Raw genomic sequence first — 25,943 nt, forward strand, 5'->3', positions numbered from 1 at the left:
TGTCATTGAAAAGTAATATGCAGTAGGTTCAAACTTCTTGACACCTGAGAAGTTAGAAAATTTCGTCAAGAGACCTGATGGATTGACGTTGGTTCCCTGGGAACGGAGACAGGACCTAATGTGGGACGCAACGTGCGTTGACATATTGACCCCATGTTATATAAGGGAGACAACATCAAGACCAGGAGTCACAGCAGAAAGTTTTGTTCCGTTTGCCATAGAGACCCTGAGGCCATAGAGTCTTAGTGCTAAAAAATTGACAAGAAATTCACCGCGGTCAATACCCTCAACTGGTGATTGGCTGGCTCATTTTTGCGCAAAGGATCAACCTGGCTATCCAGCGCAAAAATGCAGATGTATGACAGTTTTCTTCAACATCGTACCGGGACGTTAAATTACTTATCGGCGCTATGCTGGTCGGGTGGTAACTAGCCACGGCCGTAGCCTCCCACTAGACCAGACCAGAGATAATTTAGAAATTATGAATTCCTAAATTATCCCTGCATTGAATCGAACCTAGAACCTCCCACTTAGAAGACCACAGCGCTCACCACTGTGCTGGGGAAGTCATCACGGTCGAAATTATAAAGTTATCATGTAATTAGGTGTCAATGAACTCACGGGGCAATACCTTATCCACACAGGCTTTTCCTCAATGTCTAAATGACTTTCCTTATCTTAAGCGGTTTTAAATAACTTTATATCTTATCCGCCTTGATATCGAATGTTTATCATTGAAGTTTGTTGTTTACTCGATATACAGTAGCTCTTGACTGCCCGAATAGAAAGCCAACGCTATCATCACTTTTTTGCCTAATCTATAGAGTACCTTGTAACAAAAAATATTTCTACCCATGTCCGTTATAGACTTCCAACCGATGTTCTCCAAACCAGTTTAATTAGAAAGGTAATAATGCGAAGATGGTTTTAGAATTATTTTTTAGCGTAGTAGCACTTGCCGGGTAATTCGCTAGTAGATCATATTTTAGAAATCACAAAATCAGTTTTATAAGTTTGGTAAGTTATGGTCAGCCCAGCCCATAACTTACCAATTTAGTCACAAAGATCGTCCAGAACAACTTATAGGTACAGATGATTTGCTAAAAATCATAATATTATAAATATCTGCTCGTCTTACCTATGCAATTCCTAGGTCCAAGTCCAAATGGCATATAGGCAATAGGGTTAATGAGGTGCTTGTTCTCATCCGAAAAGCGTTCAGGGTCGAACTTTTGGGGGTCTGGGAAATACTGCGGATCATGGTGGAAGCACCACGATGGGACTGACAGGATCTCTCCTTTGCGAATCTAGGGGAACAGAAAATTATTTATTTAGGTTCTACTATACTACCCTTAACGATCAGCCTATCTTTCCCGATTCTAAGAAACCACACTAACTTCTATAGCTCAGTAAATTCACCCAACCTTATAGAGTAATAGGGGAATTTCAGATCTACCATTTTGTGGGCAAGTGATTTTACCATTAAAAATTTAATGCTACCTTAGGATATGAACCCAAAATCGAAATAATGCCATCGTCTCAGCACTCTCAGCCAATTAAATTCACTACAGAGCGTAGAACTTTGTAAGAAATTCCGTACTTTCATTTTTGTGTACAGAAATTGTTTATGACTGAACTGATAGTATCTGTCCATCTAATAGGGTCTATTTAGGTGTTAAATAAGAAAGGAAGGGAATGCAATAGAGTACAGGAGGGTAGGGAATACAATAGAATACAGGGAATACAAGAGAAAATCTTACAATATAGTCCTTGGTTGCTTTGCTATTAGGTTTTCCCAAATTGTAGTCTTTAACGCAGATCCTGTCCAAGGCCATAGCTGGGGGCCAGAGCCTGAGGACTTCTGCAAAGGAAAAAATTTAAATCACCATAATTTTCGAGAGAAATACTACTTCTCTTAAATATGTTTTTTAGCTTTGTGGTAGTGCTGAATTAGCACTTTTCCCTGCACCAATGCTACGTTTAGGTAAGATTTAGATAAATAACAATACTGCGTGGATAGTGATAAATCTTCATCTCAGATCACAATAAAAAAAATTACTAAATCAAGATATAGATGGCGCAGACCGTCATTTACTTGCAGAGTTCTATATAAAGGTGTTACATAATATGTCATATTAGTGTATATCTTGTACGATGGTACAGAACCCATGTGCGAGTCCGACTCACACCTGACCGGTTTTTTTTCAATCAATCAATTTTAAATTGTCCCATTGTTTATTAGACTTTCGAGTTTTTTTAATGCAAAATTTTTTTGTTTCTCTTTCTGCATTATTAACAAAATAATAAAGTTGTATTACCTGAAACAACCATATCCAAGTACTTCATGTTCTGAATAGCATTAAAGCTGAGCTTGCCATTGTGTTTCTCGTTATACTCCTGTATTTCCTTGTACAGGCGGTCCTGGACATCTGGGTGGACAGCCAGCTCGTGCAGGGCAAAGGACATCGCGGTTGAGATGGTTTCAAAGCCAGCGATGAAGAAAAGGACTGCTTGAGCGATGAGGTCGGTGTCAGACCAAACTGTGTAAGAAACAAGTGTAAATTAAAAATTTATAACACCTCCGACAAGTGAAGGTTACAGTAACTAGAAAAGAGCTGATAACTTTCAAACGGCTGAACCGATTTTCTTGGATTATAGCTAAGAACACTCTCGATCAAGCCAGCTTTCAAACAAAAAAACTAAATCAAAATCGGTTCATTAGTTTAGGAGCTACGTTGCCACAGACAGATACATAGATACACACGTCAAACTTATAACACCCCTCTTTTTGGGTCGGGGGTTAAAAATACACTATCCAATACCAATAATAATCATTTGCCTTATACTTATCTCACCTCGATCAGTATTTTTCTTCCCTACAGTAGATTCTTCAACGGTCGCGAAACCAGCATCTTGGTCACCGTGGCCATCTTCTGTCGTCACTTTATCGTCGTGAATAAGTTGACCTGAGTGAAGGAAATAGTTTTAATTAATACTAGATGGTCACTCAGCGGGTGATGGACAGCTATGCTTGCAGTTTCTCTATAATATGATCAAATCGGAAATGAGGAGGTCCGCAGGAGAAATAAAGTAACCGACATAGCTCAACTGGTTGCGAAGCTGAAGTGGCAATGGACAGGGTACATAGTTCGAAAAACCGATAGATGTTGGGGTTTTTAGGTGCAACAATAGTGACCTCGCACCGGAAATTGCAGTGTTGGAAGACCACCTACCAGGTGGGTAGGTGATATCAAACGAGTTACAGGGTACCGCTGGATTCAGGCAGCGTAAAATGAAGGCATGTGGAAGTCCCTACAAAAGAAAGCTATGTCTCTATACGTTTATCGGTTTTTTTTAATTTACAGACTAGTGACTAGACTGCAGAGTTTCTTGCTGGTTCTTCTCGGTAGGAAAGGCATTCCGAACCAGTGGTAAATGCTTTTGACGATTCAAAAGAACTTGTAAAAGTCTAATTGTATAAAAATATTTTGAATTTGAATTTGAATTTGAAGTGCTTGGCTGCAATCAGACCTGCTAGCAAGTGACAATGCAGTCTAAGATGGAGCACGCTTGTGTAGAAGATGCCTGTTCAGCCTTGACTCGAAGGTACCTTGAAGATTGATAGTGATGATGCTGAAAACTAGATGGCTTCTTCAAACGATCAGGCCGGATCAGTCAGTCATTAAATAACTGGTCCATCGAAATTACAACCAGGCCCAAAACTAATCACATGCCGATTGCACAGTTCAGTAAATGCATCCTGACAGAACTGAAATTCCTACATATCGTTGCACTTTGTGAATTCGCTTGTTCGAGAGACGACCGTCACAAAATGTATTTTTTGAGTACATGGAAACCGTGTACTCAAAAATTGGCTGCAGCTGCCTGCTGCCGTATTTTCAGTCTTTTGACGAGCTCTATTGATAGAGCGTTGTGAATTAGCTTTTCAAACGAGAAATGGCTGGTTTCTATTTCTTTGCTGTACACTTTTTGTAACAAAAATAAACGGTTTTTGTTACTTGTGTAACAGTTTTTTTATTGACAACTAACAATACGGTAAACCTATTATATATTTAACCTATAAGTTTTTCTGCTTTATTTTTTAAAGGTCAATAGCTCTGTACATGTCAGCCCCATCACATACCCAAAGGAGAAAATCCGAAAACCATGAATTTGTAGTTACATCACAAAAAAAAAATGTGTTCATGAGCAAATAATAATTAGTATTTTCAACCTTTAAAGTAAGATTACTATACCAAATGGTACCCCACTTCATATCAAAGGGCTCTTTACTTATAAATTCTAAAACAGATTTTTAGTTAGCTTTATGCATAATAGCTTTTGATTTATCGTGCAAAATGTCGGAAAAAAACCCGAGTACGGAACCCTCAGTGCGCGAGTCTCGCACTTGGTCGGTTTTTTTAAAAATATGACTTGCTTTTGCCTATGGTCTCTTGGTCTAAACGTTTGCGGTTGCAATTACTAGGTTCAATCCGGTAAGACCTGACCGTATGTTACAATGCTGCTGTAAATGCTATGCTATTTCGTGTTAATCACAGATTTTGCCCGGTATCGTTGAATTCGCAACTCCGGAGAGCCGACATATACCTCAATATTGGATGGAGTCTTTAGTTCTGCCAATAATAGTGGTCTGTGCAATAACCAGACTACGTTTGTGTTCCAGCTATCTTATCAAAGACCATCTACAAATATTGTGTAAACTACAAACTGCAATCTGCAGAATATTATTCCAGATCGGAACGATTTTCTGACCATCACAATACACATGCAAACTAATCATAACTGTAATATTAATGTAGGTTTTTTTGTTCAGATATAAGTAAGCCCTTGACTGCAATCTCACCTGGTGGTATGTGATGGTGCAGTCTAAGATGTAAGCGGGCTAACCTGGAAGGCGTATGACAGTTTTTTACAATTAAACTCATGTACCCCTTTGGTTTCTATACCGCATTATGCCGGAACGCTAAATCGCTTGGAGGTATGGCTTTGCCGGTAGGGTGGTAACACACCAGAGAAATTATTCCAAACCCCTGCCGAGAATCGAACCCGCGACTTCCCACTAATAAGAACACAGCGCTTACCACTGCGCTAGGGAGGCTGTCAATGTATACTCGTATGTATATCATTTAGCTTTTTAAAAAGAGCAGCCGCTGAGTTTCTTGCTGGCTCTTTCTGATTTCTGAACCAATCTTGACAAATCATAAATATCACAAGTTGACCTACATATAAAATACATTAATTTCATTTCCATTTTTTTTACGCATTTTGTTTGATTTTGTTACGTCCTCATTTTTGTAATTAAAATTATGATGTATGGATTTGATCTTTAGGAATTTTTTCTCTACACTAAAACATCAAATAAAAAATCTACTTGGCTACTTTTTGCTCTATAAAAAATAATAAAAATGTAGACTTCCTGTTTCCTGTATGTTTCCATTTTATCATTTTAATATTATGATAACAATATAACATGGTATCAGTTTCAACCTTGTGTAATTTATACCTAAGTTCATATTACTAAGAGATAAAAATAATTATATAATATTTCATAGTTTTCTATGCATTTGCCAGTTACGCGTTTTGCAAACATAATATCTTCTGTTAATTATTGCAATAGCAAGTAAATAGACGTAAAAGATTTAAGTAAATAGTATTTAATTGCACTACAAACACGTAACCGCAAATTATCTTTACTTGCAAATCAACTAAACGTAAACAGTGTACAATACTGTTACTAATACAATGGTATATTCTACAACAAGTTGCAGTAACAAGATGTACGATGGATACCTTAGATTGTAATTAAAGTCATTAGCGATGGGCATGATCGCTAATTTTATTTTAAATCATTTCATGTGGTGAAATTATTATTTTTATGCAGATGCCATACCTAGGCGATTATTCGTGAAGAGTGATTTTTCAATTTGCGCGCTTGCACTCGTTTACTACGTGAATTATTTTTAACTACTAGCGACCCGCCCCGGCTTCGCACGGGTGTTCCGGGATAAATTATAGCCTATACGGATTCGGAAGAATCCCTCTAAGTAATGGTAAAAGAAATTTTTTTTGTGTTTGTGAGCCTATTCAATACAAACATACAAAAATACAAAGGTTTCCTCTTTATAATATTAGTATAGATTTATAATAGCAAATAATGATCAAGATGAATGACGCTGATATATAGTTTTTTGGACCTCTAAAATCGGTCACACATCCAGTTACTGACCTGAGTATACGTTTACACTTTTGCAACTAGACCACTCACCACACGTCTTTCAAAATTATTAAAGTCATTAATGATACCAATTCCTCCTCAATTCATATTACATAGAATTTAAAGTGAGCTATAATACCTTTCTTGGCTTCCATGAGAAGATGGATCATGTCTGGTCTGATGATGTTCCTGGCTTCTCTGTCCTTCATCGTGCTCATCACCAGGTCTACGAAGAAGTCTCTGGTTTGGGTCGTGAACAGAGTTAGTTTCAATCTCTGGAAAGAGAAAAAAGATTCTTATCATGTTCGTTGTGGAACTTTCCAACTTTTGACTAAGTTTTGTATCTCTTCAAATCATACACAGTAGGTACTAGAACATTGTATCCACTGAAATCCGGGTGTCAGGTATATACGACTCTTTTTTTTATACATTATCACACACTTGACCAAAACCACACACCTGATGGAAAAAGATAATGTACCCTAAGATGGGAAGCGTTACCTAGAAGATGCCTATTCCACTCTTGTTTTAAAGATGCCCGAATTATAATTGGTAGGAAACTCTAGCCATGCGTATGAAGATTGATGCCGCAAATCATTACGTCGGCGTCGTGCGTGTAGAGGAAATGTCAACCATATTGTTAGGTATGTCTTGCAGGTGCTTTTGCCTAGTGAGTGTTATTATGCCAAGCGCCCGCTAGCAATAAAATTTGCTGAAGCCAGTATTGGGAAGACACTTAGGTAAACTGTGATTTCTGCAAGTTTTTCCTTTGGAAACTAACTGTTGCAAGTTTTATTCCTAGTAGACACGTGATTTTACAGAGTCCTTCAAATGCCATTGAGCATCGGATTCGTAAAATTATCTCGTGTTTAAATCCCAAACGACAGCAATAACCACAATGGAAGGCAGATAAAAACTTTAAACAATTTTCTGATTATATGATTCATGAATTTACTTATGTGAATGACTTTATTACGTAGATAGGTACTGACCGGTTAAAACAGTCTGTGTTATAATTACTTATGACAGCTATTTCAAAAATTAAATAATAATAATATGATACAAAAATAACATATACCTGTCATTAATATAATTATTAGGTGCGTCGATTTGGCCTAAGGTCGTGTACCTAGTTATGTTCAAAATGTATATACTAGGTATAAAGTATTGTACCTATATCAGATTTTTTTATTACAATATGAGTAGGTAGGTACCTAATTACGAGTGGCAGCAGGCATGTAATTGCGTTTTAATTCAAAGTTGTGCTTCAAATTAGGGGTTTGATTCACTTTGACCTTCACCTTGCAACTCACAGCATTACGTGGTAACTACCTAGTAGGTATCTACCCACCAGTATTGTTTGATTATTATTATTAAGTATTATATCAATAACTCAATTGTATCATCTTGGACTTTTGGTTTTTGGGTAAAGTGTAAAACGGAACGGTAGACGGACCGACAGACAGACAGACAACAAAGTGTTCTTATAAAGGTTTCGTTTTTCCTTTTGAGGTACGGAACCCTAATTACCTTAACAAGTGCTGGACAGGCAGACATAGCAAAGAACATCAGCATCTGTTTGAACTTGAAGGTGGCAGCCGTCTTCCCCATCTCGAAGAACTGGTTGTTCTCGTCGCTGTGGGAGTCCACCTTCAGCCCGAAGGCGCACGACGCGATCACGTCGTTCGCGTAGCGCGCCGTTAGATCCTTGCAGTCTACGTCTATTGCCCCGGCTATGGAAATAAAACCACCTGAAGATCATACTAGAACCTCCAACTATTACTGAAAATTGAAATTCAAAAAAATATTCAAAATTCAAAATATCTCTATCCAATTAAACTTTACAAACAATAAACACCATCTCTTTTACAGTATTTCGAATTCTGTGGTTATATCGTTTTACGCTTATCATCGTTATGAGGGCTATTACTATCACCGTTTAAGAATTCAAGTGTGTTGTTTTGATATCGGTAATCTGTAAATTGTAAATTATATAACATAAATAAAATAAATATTTCGTCGATTGAGCGTTCTGATTTCAGTTCGCTTTTTGATATTTTAGCTATTCTTGATATTTTAGCTATTTCAGATATTTGTTTATTGTGTATAAATATGCATAATATTATGTATAACTAGCGGATGCCCGGTGTGTGCTACTACGATTAAAAAACTTCGCATTATTGCCTTTCTGATGAAACCGGTTTAGAAGCACATCGGTTGGATAGTTTTTATGGCGAACATAGATAGAAACATTTTTTGCGTTTTATATATTATTATGATAATGGCTTCAAATATTTTTTTTATTTTTACGGCACTACAGATGTAAGAGGTTTTATTTTTCTTTTGAAAATTTTTTATTTCTCAATTTTTAGTGGCCCCACTGTACTATAACATGCTATGTCCAGTTAAACCCCTACTGTTTACTAAGCTATTACACTGATCGCGAGCAATTTGCTCTTTACCATGGGAATAAAACCACTTGAAGATCCTACTAGAACCTCCATTACTAAAAATTTAAAATCCAAAAAAATCAAAATTCAAAATGTCTTTATTCAATTGAACTTTACAAACAATAAACACCATCTGAAAGACAAAAGTCAAAGTCAAAGTCAAAATCATTTATTCAAAGAAGGTACAATTGTACTCTTTTTGATGGTCGAAATTGTTAAATTTGTACGATATAGTGATTAGAATTAATTACGTAACTTAAAACTAAAGCTACGAGGGTTCCAAACGCGCCCAAGTCTCTTTTACAGTATTTCGAATTCTGTGGTTATATCGTTTTACGCTTATCATCATTATGAGGGCTTTTACTATCACCGTTTAAGAATTCAAGTGTGTTGTTTTGATATTATCGGTAATCTGTACTATATCACGCTTATGTAAATTGGCAAAGTACAAAAATATGAGATAATGATAATATGGTAATTGCTAGTGCTTTTATTAACACCGTTTAAGAATTCAAGTGTTGTTTTGATATCGGCACTCTGTACACGCTTACGTCAATTAGTATAGTATAAAAACATGAAATAATGACATGCTTTAATGGCTACGAAAACAAAGACATTGGTATCAAACAAAAACCGGCCAAGTGCGAGTCAGACTCGCGCACTGAGGGTTCCGTACTCGGGTATTTTTTCCAACATTTTGCACGATAAATCAAAAACTATCATACATAAAAATAAATAAAAATCTGTTTTAGGATTTACAAGTAAAGCCCTTTCATATGATACCCCACTTGGTATAGTTATCTTATTTTGAAAATTGAAACACATTTTAATTTTTTTCAAATGATGTAACCACAAATTCACGGTTTTCGGATTTATTCCTGTACTTGTGCTATAAGACCTACATACCTACCAAATTTCATGATTCTAGGTCAACGGGAAGTACCCTATAGGTTTCTTGACAAACACGACGGACAGACAACAAAGTGACCCTATAAGGGTTCCGTTTTTCCTTTTGCGGTACGGAACCCTAAAAATAATGAAATAATGTTTTATCAAAAGAATAATAAAATAAACCAGTAAGCAAAAATTGAAAATCATCATGACAACAAAATACCTAAATACGCACAGCAAATGAAACCAGATTAAAAAGTTCATTACCACTAATATTTGCATCAACATTTGAACAAGTACAGGATTAAAAACGTATTCAATGTTTATATCTTTACATTAATTATTCATAATCTATTACTGAAAAAATTTGATGAGAAGGATTCGGCCATAGGATTTTGGCCATGTGCGGATTGGCAGACTTCACACACCTTTGAGAATATTATAGAAAACCCTCAGGCATGCGGTTTTCCTCGCGATGTTTTCCTTCACCGTTAACAGGGCTCTCTCCGTCACTTACTCCATACAATCGTAGCCCCAATTTAATTTGAATATTAACCAACCAAAGTCCATGAAATTTTGCAGACATATTTTAGAAACTAATATCTGTGCCTGTGGTGTTTTAGATTTTTCTAAAAATATGTAGTTTTCAAATTACAGGGACTCAAAGATTTGTATGTGAATTTTTAAGACCGCGTAACTTTGAAACCGAATATTTTAACGGAAATCTGGAAAACCACAGGCATAGATATTAGTACCTGGAACGTTTCTACAAAATTCCATTGAGTATGATTGGTTAGTAATCCATTGAGAGACGAATTATGTTTGTATGGAGCGAGTGACGGAGAGACCCCTCTCAAAGCAAGTAATATTTGAAAGATTACAAAGTTCTGAATATCAGTTGTGATTTCAGGAATAAAAATGTACCACTTACGCTCAGACTCCTTGATTTTCTTTTTAAGCGCTCGAATCATCTGCTCCCCAACTTCTTCCATGAAGGGAACCATCAGTTTTATCTTTGAGCTGGTAAACGCTGGACTTAAAGTTGATCTCATGTCTTTCCATTCCTGACCTAAAAATTTCAAAAAGTTTTGTATTACAGATAAATTGAGATATACTCAAATCTCTGATCTAGAACGGCTAATGCTTCTGAATATGTGGTTTTCTTCTCGGATAGCCGATAACCTCAAATGTACCTTTTATCAAGGTAAAAAATGATTAAGCGAATTCAAATAATAAAAAATAAACAAATCATTAATCAGCAGCTCGATTGCTATAAAATGACAGCTACAATGCCACGATCGCAATCACCTCTGATTGGTTGACGGTCGCTCTCTATTGGCTCTACAATGCATTTTTGCAAGAAGAATAGCTACTGGTATGATGGCATTGTTAAATCAAATTCACTTTTGCTTGTTTGCTTAAAAACCGGCTTATTTTTCTTTCTTCTTTCCACTAAAATTATTTAAAAGTTCACCTTTCAAAGAGAATAGAGTTCTTGCAAACAGCGGTTCGACTTTATCATCAGTAAAATTACGATGATCAAGGAAGTGCTCAAAATCTTTTATTGTAATCTTCTTCACCAGTTCGATATCTCGAATCATTAGGATTGGCTTCGTGAACTCATAACGGCCGATGAATCTTTAAGAAAATAGAAACATTTAAAAAGAATAAAAATTATATCATTAAAAAAATCTGGCTTAGCTAAATTGCATCATTAAAAAAAATTCAGCTTCATTTCTTTTATTGATCTCATCTGGGAGATGTAGTTTTGGAAGAGGGCTAACTTAGAAGTCCCCTTACTCACTGTCATATCTGACAGTTTTCCCCTCATCAATTTCCACCCAGCATGCCAGAATGCTAAATCATTTGGTGGTGTTGAAGATTTAAGCAACTCAAGACCATCATGGACATCTATCGGTTGAATTAGACGAGAATGAAGCAATTTCAAAACATAGATCTTTGACGTACCGTTCTTCTGGAAAAGAATCATAACTCCTGTCCAGGTCAACGCTAAAACCGTCAATGCGCAGAATAAGCCTTGCCATGTTGCCAAAGAATGGGATCGGTCTGAAATGCTTCACCCCATATTCGCTGAATCGGGAGTAGACTTGACGGAAGTATAGTAGCACCGCCGCTATAAAGACGGCTATCCATATTAAGAGAATCATTTTCTGTAACAAATACAAAACAAGAGGTATAATAAAAATGGTGTGGGTCTTCATCTTCAATCGTGCAATGGTTCGATATGTTCAAAAACTTTTACCGACTGCTTTAAAAACAGCACTATGGATGGTTCATATTTCCATATTAAGTAAACTAGACGTACCTGCCTATTATTTATAAACCCTCCGAAGTTATTATTTAAATGATAGTGAAAGCCGTATCAATGTGAACATAAACATATTTAATTTAGATTTATTATAGCAATGATGTACTAATCAAGTTCATTTTTCATTACCAAGATCAAAGTGTCCGGATTTAATAGGCCTAAAGTGGTCATAGTTAACCGATGACCTTGTGATATTAGGACGTAAATACAGGTCTTGAAGAGGTCAAATTGTTGGCATTTAAATAAAATTTTAGTATTTCTTGTAGTACCTAGGCAATTCTTAAAATCCTACATATTTTGAGCAAGATTTTTCTTATGAGAAAATGTCTACATAGAAGATCTTCGTAACGTTGTTACCACAGTAAAGTAGTTCACTCTACCACTAGTGATATCAAATTATAGTACTTGTAATCTAATATTTTCATTTAATCGTATTTTTAACAGAATCTAGTAAAGTTCGTACTTGATATATTCTATTGTTCTCTATTATAACTTTGATAAGCGAAGCACTATAATTAAGTTAACAATCTTCTTATCTACTCTACATTGTAATAATAACTATCCTTTAGAATATCACACTAGCTCATTGCCCTGGCTTTTCATAGATGACCTTCTCAGAGGGCTATCTATTAGTGACTTGAGGATGCCCGCGACTTCGTCCGCGTGGATTTAGGTTTTTAAAGATCCCGTGGGAACTGTTTGATTTTCCGGGATATAATGCCTATGTTAATTACAGGGACGCAAGCTACCGCGGTACCAAATTTCATACAAATCGGTTAAGTGGATGGGTTTTTAGGAATCCCGTGGGAACTCTTTGATTTTCCGGGATAAAAAGTGGCCTATGACCGTCCCCGGGATATAAGCTAATCCTGTACCAAACCTCAGAATCGGTTTAACTGTTGGGCAGTGAAAAGTAGCAGACAGACAGACAGACACACTTTCGCATTTATAATATGGATATCTTGCATAAAGTTCGTTATTTATTTTTGAAATTAGGAGTTTCTTACGACTGACACGTCTGGCTAATTTTTTTAAAGAATATAAGCTTGTTGAATCGAATTTATGTATTTCCTTTTCCTCTGTGACAAAATATAAGTTTTTTGTTCTCACATTCTTGGAAATCTCAGTTATCCTTACGCACGTCCTTTCAATGTTTCTGTTTTAGTTTTAAATTACCTATAATTAGTTTGTAATTTAATTTAGTTTTATAACATAAATAAAATAAATATTTCGTAGCGTTCTGATTTCAGTTCGCTTCTTGATATTTCAGCTAATTATATTTGTTTACTGTGTATAAATATGTATAATAATATGTATAACTAGCGGATATCCGGTGTGTGCTACTACGATTAAAAAACTTCGCATTATTGACTTTCTGATGAAACCGGTTTGGAGCACATCGGTTGGATGGGCTCTATGGCAAACACAGATAGAAACATAGTATTTTATATATGATTATGATTATGATAATGGCTTCAAATAATATTCTATATAATCTTAACGCGATTATATTTGGATGTCTTGCTATTTTTACGACACTACAAATGTAAGACTATTTCAGTTCATTGAATAATAACGAAAATACCTTACATCCTCTCAACGGTCTGTCAGTGATAATATGTTTTTAGGGTTTCGTACCTAAAAAGAAAAACGGAATCCTTATAGGATCACTTTGTTGTCTGTCTCTCTGTCCGTCTGTCGTGTCTGACAAGAAAACCTATAGGATACTTCCCGTTGACCTAGAATCATGAAATCTGGCAGGAATAGGGTGGCTGGCGAAAACCAGAAATTTGTAGTCACATCATAAAAAAAAATATTAAAATGTGTTCATGAACAAACAATTAGTAAATAAAAATAGAACTATACCAAATGGGGTATCATATGAAAGGGCTTTACATGCACATTGTAAAATAGATTTTTATTCATTCATAATAATATTTGATTTATCGTGCAAAATATCGAAAAAAATACGCGAGTACGGAACCCTCGGTGCGCGAGTCTGACTCGCACTAGACCGTTTTGTCCTTGAGGTACGGAAAAAATAAAAGTAAATAGCAAACATTTGAAGACTGAAGTTATACATATAAATTTAGAATATACATAGTTTAAAATTCTACCATAAAGTCTACAGCGTAGAGCTGAACTTTGAATAGCACGGTTCTTTGTTGTCTGTGATTATGATGTAATTTAGGTTGTAATAATTATCCTAACAGTGTTATTATTTATTATTATCAATTATTATTTATCATAACAACTGATATTATTTGATAAAATATTTGAAATAAACGTTATTGTCCATAGTGATAAAACATTTGTGTTTTAAATTATTTTTAATAACTCAAGGTCATATTTTATACTTATTTCAAAAATTTTATTTTATTATAACGCTGTCTATAAATAATTATAAATCAATTACATAAGTGATTATTCCATTATAAATACGAAAAAATATACACTGGTTTCACCACATATAAATAAAATTAAAAAACTTACTTTGCTTAGTTTTTCTTCTATTACAGTAAACTAATATAAATGATAATTATTATAACTTATTAGCTCTCAATATACACACTTTATATACAAAAAACCGTTAGAAACCTGTCACTACTGTGGAGTACGTCACCTCTCGACGGAGGATGAAGTTTTATATCAATTTACAACATCTATATCTACTACGCACATTGTATGACTCGAAATATTATGTACTATGCGTTTCAAATATGAAGAACATCGGACAGGTAGGTACTTCGTAAGTTCTACTCTTGTGTACCTGTCAAACTTATACCATTTAAGTACTTAGATATAATATTTTATCGCATTTGACTTCCTAATTCTATTTTTAAAGAAAACTAATTAAAAAAAAAAAAAAAACAGCACGAACTCTTCATATTGTTTGAGACTCCACATTGGCATCTCTTAGCACCGACTCCAAAAAATGTTAATATACAACCATATTGTAACTCTTGTTTACATAATGTATTCGGTAATAAATTAAATAGATTTTTATTTTTTAGTGTTTGTGGATAACCAAAAAAAAAACAGACTTCAATAATGAAGTCTGTTTTTTTTATATTATTTTTTATCTAAGCGATAATTTACATGATAAAGGTACTAAGTTAAAGACCTGGAACGTAACAGGCTACGTTTTATTCCGGAAATTCAAATAGTTCCCTTGGATTTTTACTCCTAAGTCCACGCGGACTTCACGAGTATCATATATTATGTAGTTTCAAACTCAAATATGGATATTTTGGTCTTCAAAATTGGAACGCATAGTACTATACCAGGATGTCTATACGTATGCACGTGTGATAATTATCAAAATACTTCAATCGCTTATCATTTAAATACCTATTATGATAATAGGTAATATTATTGTGTTTTCCAAATATACAAGTCACTTATCTAAAAATGAAATTTTTACTAGGAAATTATCTAAAAATAGTCTTTTATCTGACAAATAATTTATGTTGTTGTTTTTCATTGCACATTGGTAAACAACTACTTAATTTGTGCAATTCTTTCACAATTATAATTAGCGTAGGTACTTTATATATCGTTTCGTGAACAAGAGATTTCCTTTGGTAGAATTGATCCCATGACTTGTTTAAAAAGTAGAGGATCCAGATGTAAATTTTGGGGTAGGCGGAGAGCCCTAGTCTGATCTTGATATCTTCATCAGGTAAGCCCCATTGGGTAAAATTTGGTATCATTATTGATTTACATTTATCGAATAATTTTGGTAGCATTCAGAAGAAAAACCCTGTTTTTTTTTTACATGAACATTTTAAACAAATAATAAAATCATAGCTAAAAACCTTTATTATCTTACTTTGAAAATTTAAACACATTTTTTTTTGAGGTACGGAACCCTAAAAATAAAAAATGCGTTGAAAGTACCAGTACTGAAATAAATTAAAATTGAAATCAAATCTGGTTTGTCGACTTGGAACTCTTGGTTTGGTTGGGTCCAACAAATATATTATAACGGATGTGCTTTCCATCTCACGCAAATTCACGCTAGAATATGAAATGAAAGATAATTTTTAACCGACTTCGAAAAAAGGTGGAGGTTCTCAATTCGTCTGAATCATGCATGTTACCCGATTACTCTAAGTCACCTGGACCGATTTTAAATATTTTTTTTGTTTAAAAGGGACTTTGCAGGTGGTCCCATATAAATTTGGTGAAGATCTGATAAATATCTTCTGAGATGGAGAACAGAACTCCTCAATGGATATTATAGTACGTTGGGGCCACTAAAAATTGTGAAATAAAAAATTATGAAAAGAAAAATAAAACCAACTTCAAAAACCACAAACACTAAAAAGTAAAAAATAATTTTTGTTTCTACACGTGTAATGTATGTATGAAGTCGGGCGAGCTTCACACTTGGAATTCTAGTTTCTTTTATTATGCTCGCTCGACTTCATACATACATTACACGTGTAGAAACAATAATTATTTTTTACTTTTTAGTGTTTGTGGTTATTGAAGTCGGTTTTATTTTTTACTAAATTAGACGTATGCAAATACGCTATTGACAATTCAAGGTAGGTACATAATTTTAGTTACAACACTAGTTAGTAGGTGATTTCACAATTTGCGCGTTAGACTAAGTATAAATAATAATTACAAGCGCCATGCAAACCTGTTTTGAATCAGAATTGATTTAATATTTATCTCTGTAGTATAAACATTACACCACTTCCTTGAATATTACTTTAGGTAAGTATATTTTTTACCATAAAAGGTAATTTTCAATTATAATTATTAGGATTGCAATGTTGTTAAAGTAAGAAAAACAAAAGAATGTTTAATATTCGACGAGCTGATGCCCGCGACTTCGTTCCCGTGGATGGATATAGGTTTTTAAAAATCCCGTGGGAACTCATTGATTTTTCGGGATAAAAAGTAACTTATGTGTTAATCCGGGGTATAATCTATCGCCATTCCAAATTTCAGCCATTTATACCCGTTTAGTAGTTTTTGCGTGAAAGAGTAACAAACATTCACACATCCATCCATACATACAAACTTTTGCGTTTATAATATTTGTATACAAGTGTAAATTAAAAATTTATAACACCCCCGACGATCCAAAGTATCTGAGTTTTCCAAAACATCATTTTCAAATAAATAATTATGTATTTAGGCAACGTCCATCTTGACAGCTTGACATTTGTCTATTGACATAATATTATGAACCTAACGGTTATCTAACCTTCTTTTCTACAAGAAAACTAGAAAAGAGCTGATAACTCTTAAACGGCTGAACCAATTTTTTTAGATTATAGCTAAGAACACTCTCGATCAAGCCAACTTTCAAACAAAAAAAACTAAATTAGAATCGGTTCATTCGTTTAGGCGCTACGATGCCACAGACAGATACACAGATACACAGATACACAGATACACAGATACACAGACACACAGACACACAGATACACACGTCAAACTTATAACACCCCTCTTTTTGGGTCGGGGGTTAAAAATAGGATAAGGTACAATTTACAAGTTAGCGTTTTGCGATTTCACTTAATGATGCAATCTAAAGTGGAAGTTGGTTAACCTGCTGCAAGATTATGAGTTATAGGTAATGATATGTCACTCAGGAAGATGATCATCATCATCATCAACCGATAGACATCCACGGCTAGACATAGCTCTCTTGTAGGGACTTCCACTCGCCAGGGTCTCGCGCTGCCGCCGCCGCATTCAAGCAGCTCCGTGCGACTCGTTTGATGTCGTCTGTCCGCCTAGCGGGGTCTTCCAACGCTGCGCTTTCCGGTGCGAGGTCGCCATTTTAGCACCTTGCGACCCCAATGTCTATCATTGTAAGGGTTCTGTAACTTAAAAGGAAAATCGGAACCCTTATAGGATCACTTTGTTGTCTGTCGGTTAGTCTGTCAAGAAAACCTATAAGCGTCCTTCCCGTTGACCTAGAATCATGAAAAGCAGGTAGATAGGTCTTATAAAACAAGTAAAGGAATCAATCCGAAAACGTGAAGTTGTGGTTAGATCACAAAATAAAATGTGTTCATGAACAAATACCTAATTACTAGTAGGTATCATAATAAAAGTTATCATAATAAATAAATCAAAATAAAAAACCTTTATATTCTAAAACAGATTTAAGTACATTTATATTTATGCATAATAGTTTTTGATTTATCGTGCGAAATGAAAAATACTCGAGTATGGACTCGCACTTGGCCGGCTTTTTTTTTTTTGAACTATGTGTCTTAATTATTAGGAACTACCTTTTTATTTCTTCACACACTCATATAACGGATTCTATTACTATAAAGGTTACAACCCTTGTAGGCATTAAAACACTGACAGTCGAATTAAAACATGGCAATGGATATATCTTCTCTATAATATAAAAATGAATCGCAAAATGTGTTGGTAAGCGCATAACTCAACAACGCCTGGACCAATTTGGCCAAATCTTTTTTTAAAATGTTCGTTGAAGTTCAAGGATGGTTTTTACGGCGAGAAAAATTAGAATTATTGCTGGAAAAACCCTAAAAATAGACCTTTTCTTTTTCCCATACAAATGATTTCTAACTAAAACGTAGTCAATTTGAGCTTTATTGCTATGGTATAAAGTTCATATTAAATTACAAGCACTCACTGTTGTCTAAGCAATGTAGGTGTGTTCCTAACTCCTTATATATGTTTTATTTAATTATTTTTTATTCACAACGCCCTATCACCAGGGTGACGGTTCTGTTCAGGAGAATTTTTAAAATACGTAGGCACAAAAACTGCCACATTACAAATCTTTTTGACAGGACGAAGTCTGTCGGGTCAGCTAGTTTATAAAATAAATTACAATTGTCTACAATTATATTATAAATATATCGGTCAAATACTAATACAAGAAACTACAAGCTAGCATGGGCAGGAGATAAAAATTAAATCCCCCGATTATTTCCCCTGAAATGGGTCAAAATTTACTTCTCTACCATATTATATCTATATTCATAAGATAATAATAATAATATCCATCCTCAAGTTCTTAATTTGAAGGTTGCCCAGTGGCCGCCCGCAAGTCGAGGGTTGAAGGATTTCACCGACAGCCTCGCTGGCAGCTGGAGCTTCACTGATGGCGTCACCTCAAAGTGCAGCAAGATCTGGTATAGGAACACCTTTATCTCACACAGAGCAAATCTTGAACCTGAAAGTACAAAAATTATATTATTTTTTAACATTAATACCTTTTTAACATTACATTATGGCCGCAATTTCGTCTAGGCGGACTACACAAATTTTGACCTCTGTAAGTTGATTTTGTAAACTTAAAGGTACTAGGGTTCCAAATGCGCCTTTCCTACCTTTGTAAAGAGCGCACAGAACCACAGAGAGACCGATGCACAAAAATTAGGAAACAATGTAGGAGTGTTAACTGCCATAAATAGTTGTTGACGCCCATAGACCTGTCAGAACGAGAGCGGTGAAGTGACGCGACGAAGTTCCATCACGTTACACCTCTTATTTTACCCTCCTAATTGCTAAATTTTCAAAAATTCTTTGTTGCGGTTACTCGCGTCATTAATATAGCGTGGATAGCTATCTGCATGCCAAATTTCAGCCTGATCCGTCCAGGATTTTGAGCTGTGCGTTGATAGACCAGTCAGTCAGCCAATCAGTCAGTCAGTCTGCTTTTCGTTTTATATATTATTTGAATCGTGTTTTTTGATAAGTGTAATTTTGTCAGATATAATCTGCTTTCGGAATCATTGACAAAGTCTTGACGTAGCATAAGCACCACAAATTGGCCCACATAAAAATACAAATTATATTAATAGAGTTCGAATTTATTTTTTATTATTTTTTTGCTGCTTACCGATACAATTTCTCGGTCCCACTCCAAAAGGGATGTACGCCATGGGATTGATGAGGTGCTTATTGGCATCCGAGAAACGTTCGGGGTCAAATTTTTCTGGGTTCGGGAAATATTTAGGATCATGATGGAAGCACCACGTTGGAGCCCAGATTATTTCTCCTTTACGTACCTATACTTAAAAAAAACTGGTCAATATACGCATAATATAGATGGATCGATAGCTAGATAGATAGCGAGATAGATTAATGGTTAACACCCACTGAGTTTTTGTCTTTGTCATTTGTATGGGATTACGTAACAGAGAGAGCCCTTTTTTCGTGGGGAAATCCTCATGGATACCACCGAAATTCCGAAAGGTCGGCGGTTTAAACCCCACCCGTTACGCTATTGTCGTACCCACTTCTGGCACAAGCTTTACGCTTAATTGGAGGGGAAAGGGGATTATTAGTTATGATTAGTATGGCTAATATTCTTTTCAAAAATATCAAAAACTAATTCATGTCATAAATATTGCCAATTTGTTATACATAGCTGTGCGTACAATGTAATCTTGGGTGGATTTGGCATTAGGTTTGCCCATGTTGTAGTCTTTGACGCAGACTCTGTCCATGGCAAAACCTGGAGGCCACATCCTGAGCACTTCTGCAAATAAAAAGATTAGGTATTTCATTTATTCAATAATTTTCGTTCATGAACAAATAAAATATCATATTTAGGTACTTATTTCTATCTCTATGATTATATCACTGAAAATTGGAGAATGTGTGTCCTTCAACGGTTTGGCGATGGGAAAATTCCCTCGCAACTCAATCAAAATTACGAACAAAAAATTATATAAAGAATAAAGTGCAATTTTTATGGGCAAGTTATCACACAATTATTTTGCAAATGCTTTTTTAGATTTAAACTCTTTTGAGTTTGCTGCAATTAAATTTAAACTATATTCTAAGTGGATAGGATTTAATTCTAAAATTACCAGAGACAACCATGTCCAAGTATGTCATGTCCTGTATAGATGTATAGCTGAGCTTGCCGCCATTCTTTCTGTCATGCTCCTTGATCTCCTGGTGCAGTCGGTCCTGGATGTCCGGGTTCAGAGCCAGCTCGTGTAACGCGAAGGACATGCCAATAGACACCCCCTCGAAGCCAGCGATTAGGAAAATTGCTGCTTGTGCGACAAGATCGATGTCGGACCACACTGGCAAATGAACATTTTTATTTGTACCAGAAAGTAGTAGACCATATTAAAGAGAAAAAGAAAGAAAAAGTGGGAGGGAAGCACTTATAATATAAGAGATCTCTACCAGTGTTTATGTGTTTGATTGGTGCATAAATTCGTTACCTATTTATCAAGAAAATCGCGACTTTTTTTTTGGCAAGGGACAAAAAAATTATTTGATAAGCCGCAAAAATTGTCCCAAATTGACGTAAAATGAAGAATTTTCAAAAACGTCTTATTACTCGCAGGTATAGTTTTGTCAAGGATTTTTGAAAAGAGCAACAACCAAGTTTCTTATTTTCGTCATTTTAGATTCTTCTTGTTAGGATGGATATTCAGAACTAGTATCAGATTCAATTGACGATTCAATCCTTGTCTAAAAGTTCTATGAACAGAATATTTTGTGACCTGTTCTATTCCATAAACAGAACGAGTTAGCTTTTGAAAAAACAAGCAATCAGAAAAACGAACAGTGAAACACACTTAATAATGATAATTATTTATATATATGTTTATGAACATAATCTAGGTATAAGGTATTCTGAAAGCCAACCTCTATGTGTTTTCTTCTTGCCCACGTCCGATTCTTCGACGGTTGCAAAACCAGCATCCCGACCATTATTGCTATTTTCGAAGCCATTTTTATCTTCATGCGAAAGTCTACCTAAAGAAATCCGCTTTTAAACTTCTGTAACTTGTTTTATTATCAGGTATTATTTTCATTAAAAATAAACAACTGCACTTAATTAATTTTTATTTTGAATTCTTTGATAAACTTGTACATAAATGGATCTATCACAAAAACCATAAAAACGTACCCTTTTTCGCCTCCAGAAGGAGATGGATCATGTCTGGTCTGATAATGTGCCGCGCTTCTCTGTCTCTCATGGTATTCAACACCAAGTCGATGAAAAAGTCCTGGGTTTTCTTTGGCCAAAAAGTGAGTTTTAGTTTCTGGAAAAGTAGACAACGATGCAATATTCAGAACCAATGGAAAAAGACTCCCATCTTAGACTGCATCACCATTATCATGACGTAAGATTGCAGCAATAGCTAACTTGTTGCAGAAAAAACTACAACTTACATTTGCAACGATAGGACAAGCAGACATAATAAAGAAGATGATAATCTGCCTGAGCTGGAAGGCTGAAGCATTTCTGCCCATTAAGAAGAACTTGTTGTTTTCATTGGCAAGGGAGTCCACCTTCAGCCCGAAGGCGCAGGAAGCGATGACGTCACTAGCATAGCGTGTCGTCAAATCCTTGCAATCGATGTCAATATTTCCTACAAATATAAAAACATTTCAATTTTAATAATATTATTTACTTACTCATATCAAGAAAACGATAGCTGGCGAACAAAATGGTGTAATTGTACTATTTAGAAGCTAAATGAAAGCTTCTAAAACTTTTCTATAGTTAGGTATACCGTTTTGATCGAAATTACGAACTTTAGACTCAATATTTTAGTAGAATAAAGACCAATTGGCTTAAAAATGACTCCAAGTTTGTATATTTGGTTTGGAACATTCGTAGCTTTAGTTGTAGCATGTAAAATTCGGTTTAGCCAAAATGCTAATATTCACAGTTGCAATTAAATTTTTAATTAAAATTCCTTAAGTTAATAGTACTCTTATTATTTCTTACTGGGAGAATCACTTATCTTCTTTCTCAGTGCGCGAATCATCTGCTCCCCAACTTCTTCCATGAAGGGAACCATCAGTTTTATCTTCGCGCTGGTGAACGCAGGACTCAGAGTTGACCTCATGTCTCTCCATTCATGACCTAGGAATTTCCATTGTAATTTATAGACTACAGGCCCATGTTCAAAAATGGATGGGTCATATGAACCACCAGGTGACGTATACAGGACGATATAAGAGCATAAAATAATAAGATTCAGCACTATGCCGTCACTTGTAAGCTGTCCAACAGAGTGCTGGTGAGAATTCAAAAGTGCAGGTAGAGTGAGTACATTTTGGTCATATATTTTTGTACGGCATTTTTACCATCGATAAATCCATGAAAAATAATAAGAAAGCGCGCAGTGCCGTAAAAAAATGGTGCGCCACAAAGTCAGTAAATTTTTTGATTTTCTTACAATTTCCAGGATAAATTTGGTCATTTAATTCTGTACGGCATTAGTTTCATACTGTTTCAATACAGCCTCTAATCCATTATTCCGCAACGCCGTACAAAAATCATGCGACAAGGGGAAAAAATTGAGGGTAGCAACCCCCTCTCTTTCCGTGGTCCGGGGGGTGATTTGAAAAAGTACGGCTTTGGTTCCAAAACATTATCTAGCACTCAAAAGTACTATTAAAAATAATGCCGTCAAAAAATTAGTGTTCATTTGAATGTGTATCAATAATTATCTTAATTTCATGGTATACTTGACTTTTAAAGCTGTAAAATCATTTGACTCTGTACGGCAACTTTTTTTTTAACATGATAGTGTAAAATACTATTGTTATATAGTATTGCCGTTCAAAAGAAACTGTTCTAAAAAAAATTATAGAGAAATACAAAAACTGAAATTTTTCAAATTATTGCAAAAGTTTAAATATTCATAGATTAATAAAATATAGCAATAATATGATAAAATCACTATGCCGTCTAACTGAAGTGAACGGGTGTGTATATAATATCCACATCCCCTACAAACCTTTGGACCAACGAAAATGTACGGCATGTAAAAAAATATTATCTATGCATAAAACACTTTCAAAATAAATTAATTTTATGTTGTTTCAAATCATCCCCCGGACCACGGAAAGAGAGGGGGTTGCTACCCTCAATTTTTTCCCCTTGTCGCATGATTTTTGTACGGCGTTGCGGAATAATGGATTAGAGGCTGTATTGAAACAGTATGAAACTAATGCCGTACAGAATTAAATGACCAAATTTATCCTGGAAATTGTCAGAAAATCAAAAAATTTACTGACTTTATGGCGCACCATTTTTTTACGGCACTGCGCGCTTTCTTATTATTTTTCATGGATCTATCGATGGTAAAAATGCCGTACAAAAATATATGACCAAAATGTACTCACTCTACCTGCACTTTTGAATTCTCACCAGCACTCTGTTGGACAGCTTACAAGTGACGGCATAGTGCTGAATCTTATTATTTTATGCTCTTATATCGTCCTGTATACGTCACCTGGTGGTTCATATGACCCATCCATTTTTGAACATGGGCCTGTAGTCTATTATTAAACCTTCAGCTTTTATAAAATAACGAAGGTCTGGCACGCGCTGGCTCTTATTTACTTATTTATTTAATATTTAAACATCTTTATTGCTTAATACTATGACAAAGAATAAAATACAGGATATACTTTTTTTTTTAAAGAATACTAGCCATATCAATGATGACTAACATTCCCCTTTTCCCTCCAACTAAGCGTAAAGTTTGTGCTAGGAGTGGGTACGACAATAGTGCAACGGGTGGGGTTTGAACTTTGAACCGTCGACCATTCGGAATTCAGTCCGCTCCTCAACCATTGAGTTATTGAGGCTCTGATATACTTAAAAACAAAGAGCGACCTTAGCGTGGTGACCGTGGCGTATGGTAAGTGCCTACCTAGTGCCTATGCCCAGCGGCAGACCTTTATCGGTTGACGTTGATGATGATGATGATTTCAAATATTTTTAAACATACTCACCTTTCTTCAGGAAAATTATTATAGTACATATCTAGATCTGTGGCAAAACTGTCCATCCCGAAGAATACTCTGGACATGTTTCCAAGAAACGGAATAATATCAGGGTTCTTGACGCCATAGTCACTGAATCTTGAATAACTCTTGCGCAAGTATAATATTAGCACCGCTATAAGTACGGCGGTCCATATTAGGAAAATCATCATTAGCTGTGAAACAATATTCAAATAAGTAAAACTTTTTTTAGGGTTCTGTACCTCAAAAGGAAAAACGTAACCCTTATAGGATCACTTTGTTGTCTGTCTGTCTGTCCGTCTGTGGTGTCTGTCTAGAAAACCTATAGGGTACTTCCTGTTGACCTAGAATTATGGAATTTGGCAGGTAGGTAGCTCCTATAGGACAAGTAAAGGAATAAATCCGAAAACCGTGAATTTGTGTTTATATCACAGAAAAAAACAACTTCAGCTAGTAAACAGTATTTTTTTGAAATTTTTGCGTGATCCGACTGTCACTTGCCACCAACCACCTTGATAACACTTATCACTACCAAGGGCAAGTTTATCAGTCAACATACCCAAATTGCCGCTTACTGAACTAATTGTCATGTTTTGATTTTTGTAAACATCTACTATGAAAGGTCATTGGTTTGTTCTCCAATCACGTCGCGACGGAGCAACAAACGGATCAAACGTGTAAGTTCACCGAGCTCATTTGATATTTAATTTTAATCTATTCTAGGCTTTGTATAAGAAATATTTTAATATCACTCAATGTAGTAGGTACTTAATGTAGAACCAACCAAATATCAAAACGAAAAAACTCGGTGGCTATCATTCGGTGTCTTTTAGTGTTGAATGGACACTTAACGTATTACCCCACTGGAGAGTGGTATATCACGCTATTTTATCCCAGACAATCAAAGAGTTCGACTGGATTTTAAAAACTTAAATCTACAAATTCAAATTCAAAATATTTTTATTCAATTAAACTTTTACAAGTGCTTTTGAATCATCAAAATAATCTACCACTGGTTCGGAATGCCGTTCCTACCGAGAAGAACCAGCAAGAAACTCGGCGGTTGCTCTTTTCAAGTATTCAATTTACAATACCGAACGATAACGAAGTCGCGACATCATCTAATATGAATAATTCTAATTCTAATATAAATAATTATATTTAAACTCACGTCATTTTAACGCTTCCGTCCGCACATAATAATATTATAATGGTTTGTGAAAATGAAAAATCACTATGTATGTTTACAAATATCTGCAGATAACTGCGTATCGTTCAAAGTACT

At 35.2% G+C, this 25,943-nt stretch overlaps 1 pseudogene; it reads right to left on the bottom strand.

Moving 5' to 3' along the window:
• Positions 1-25,943, bottom strand: part of LOC123872094 — a 28,391-nt pseudogene extending 2,448 nt beyond the window's left edge.

This window comes from Maniola jurtina, chromosome 14, assembly GCF_905333055.1.
Source record: "Maniola jurtina chromosome 14, ilManJurt1.1, whole genome shotgun sequence".
In the NCBI taxonomy this organism is placed as follows: domain Eukaryota; kingdom Metazoa; phylum Arthropoda; class Insecta; order Lepidoptera; family Nymphalidae; genus Maniola; species Maniola jurtina.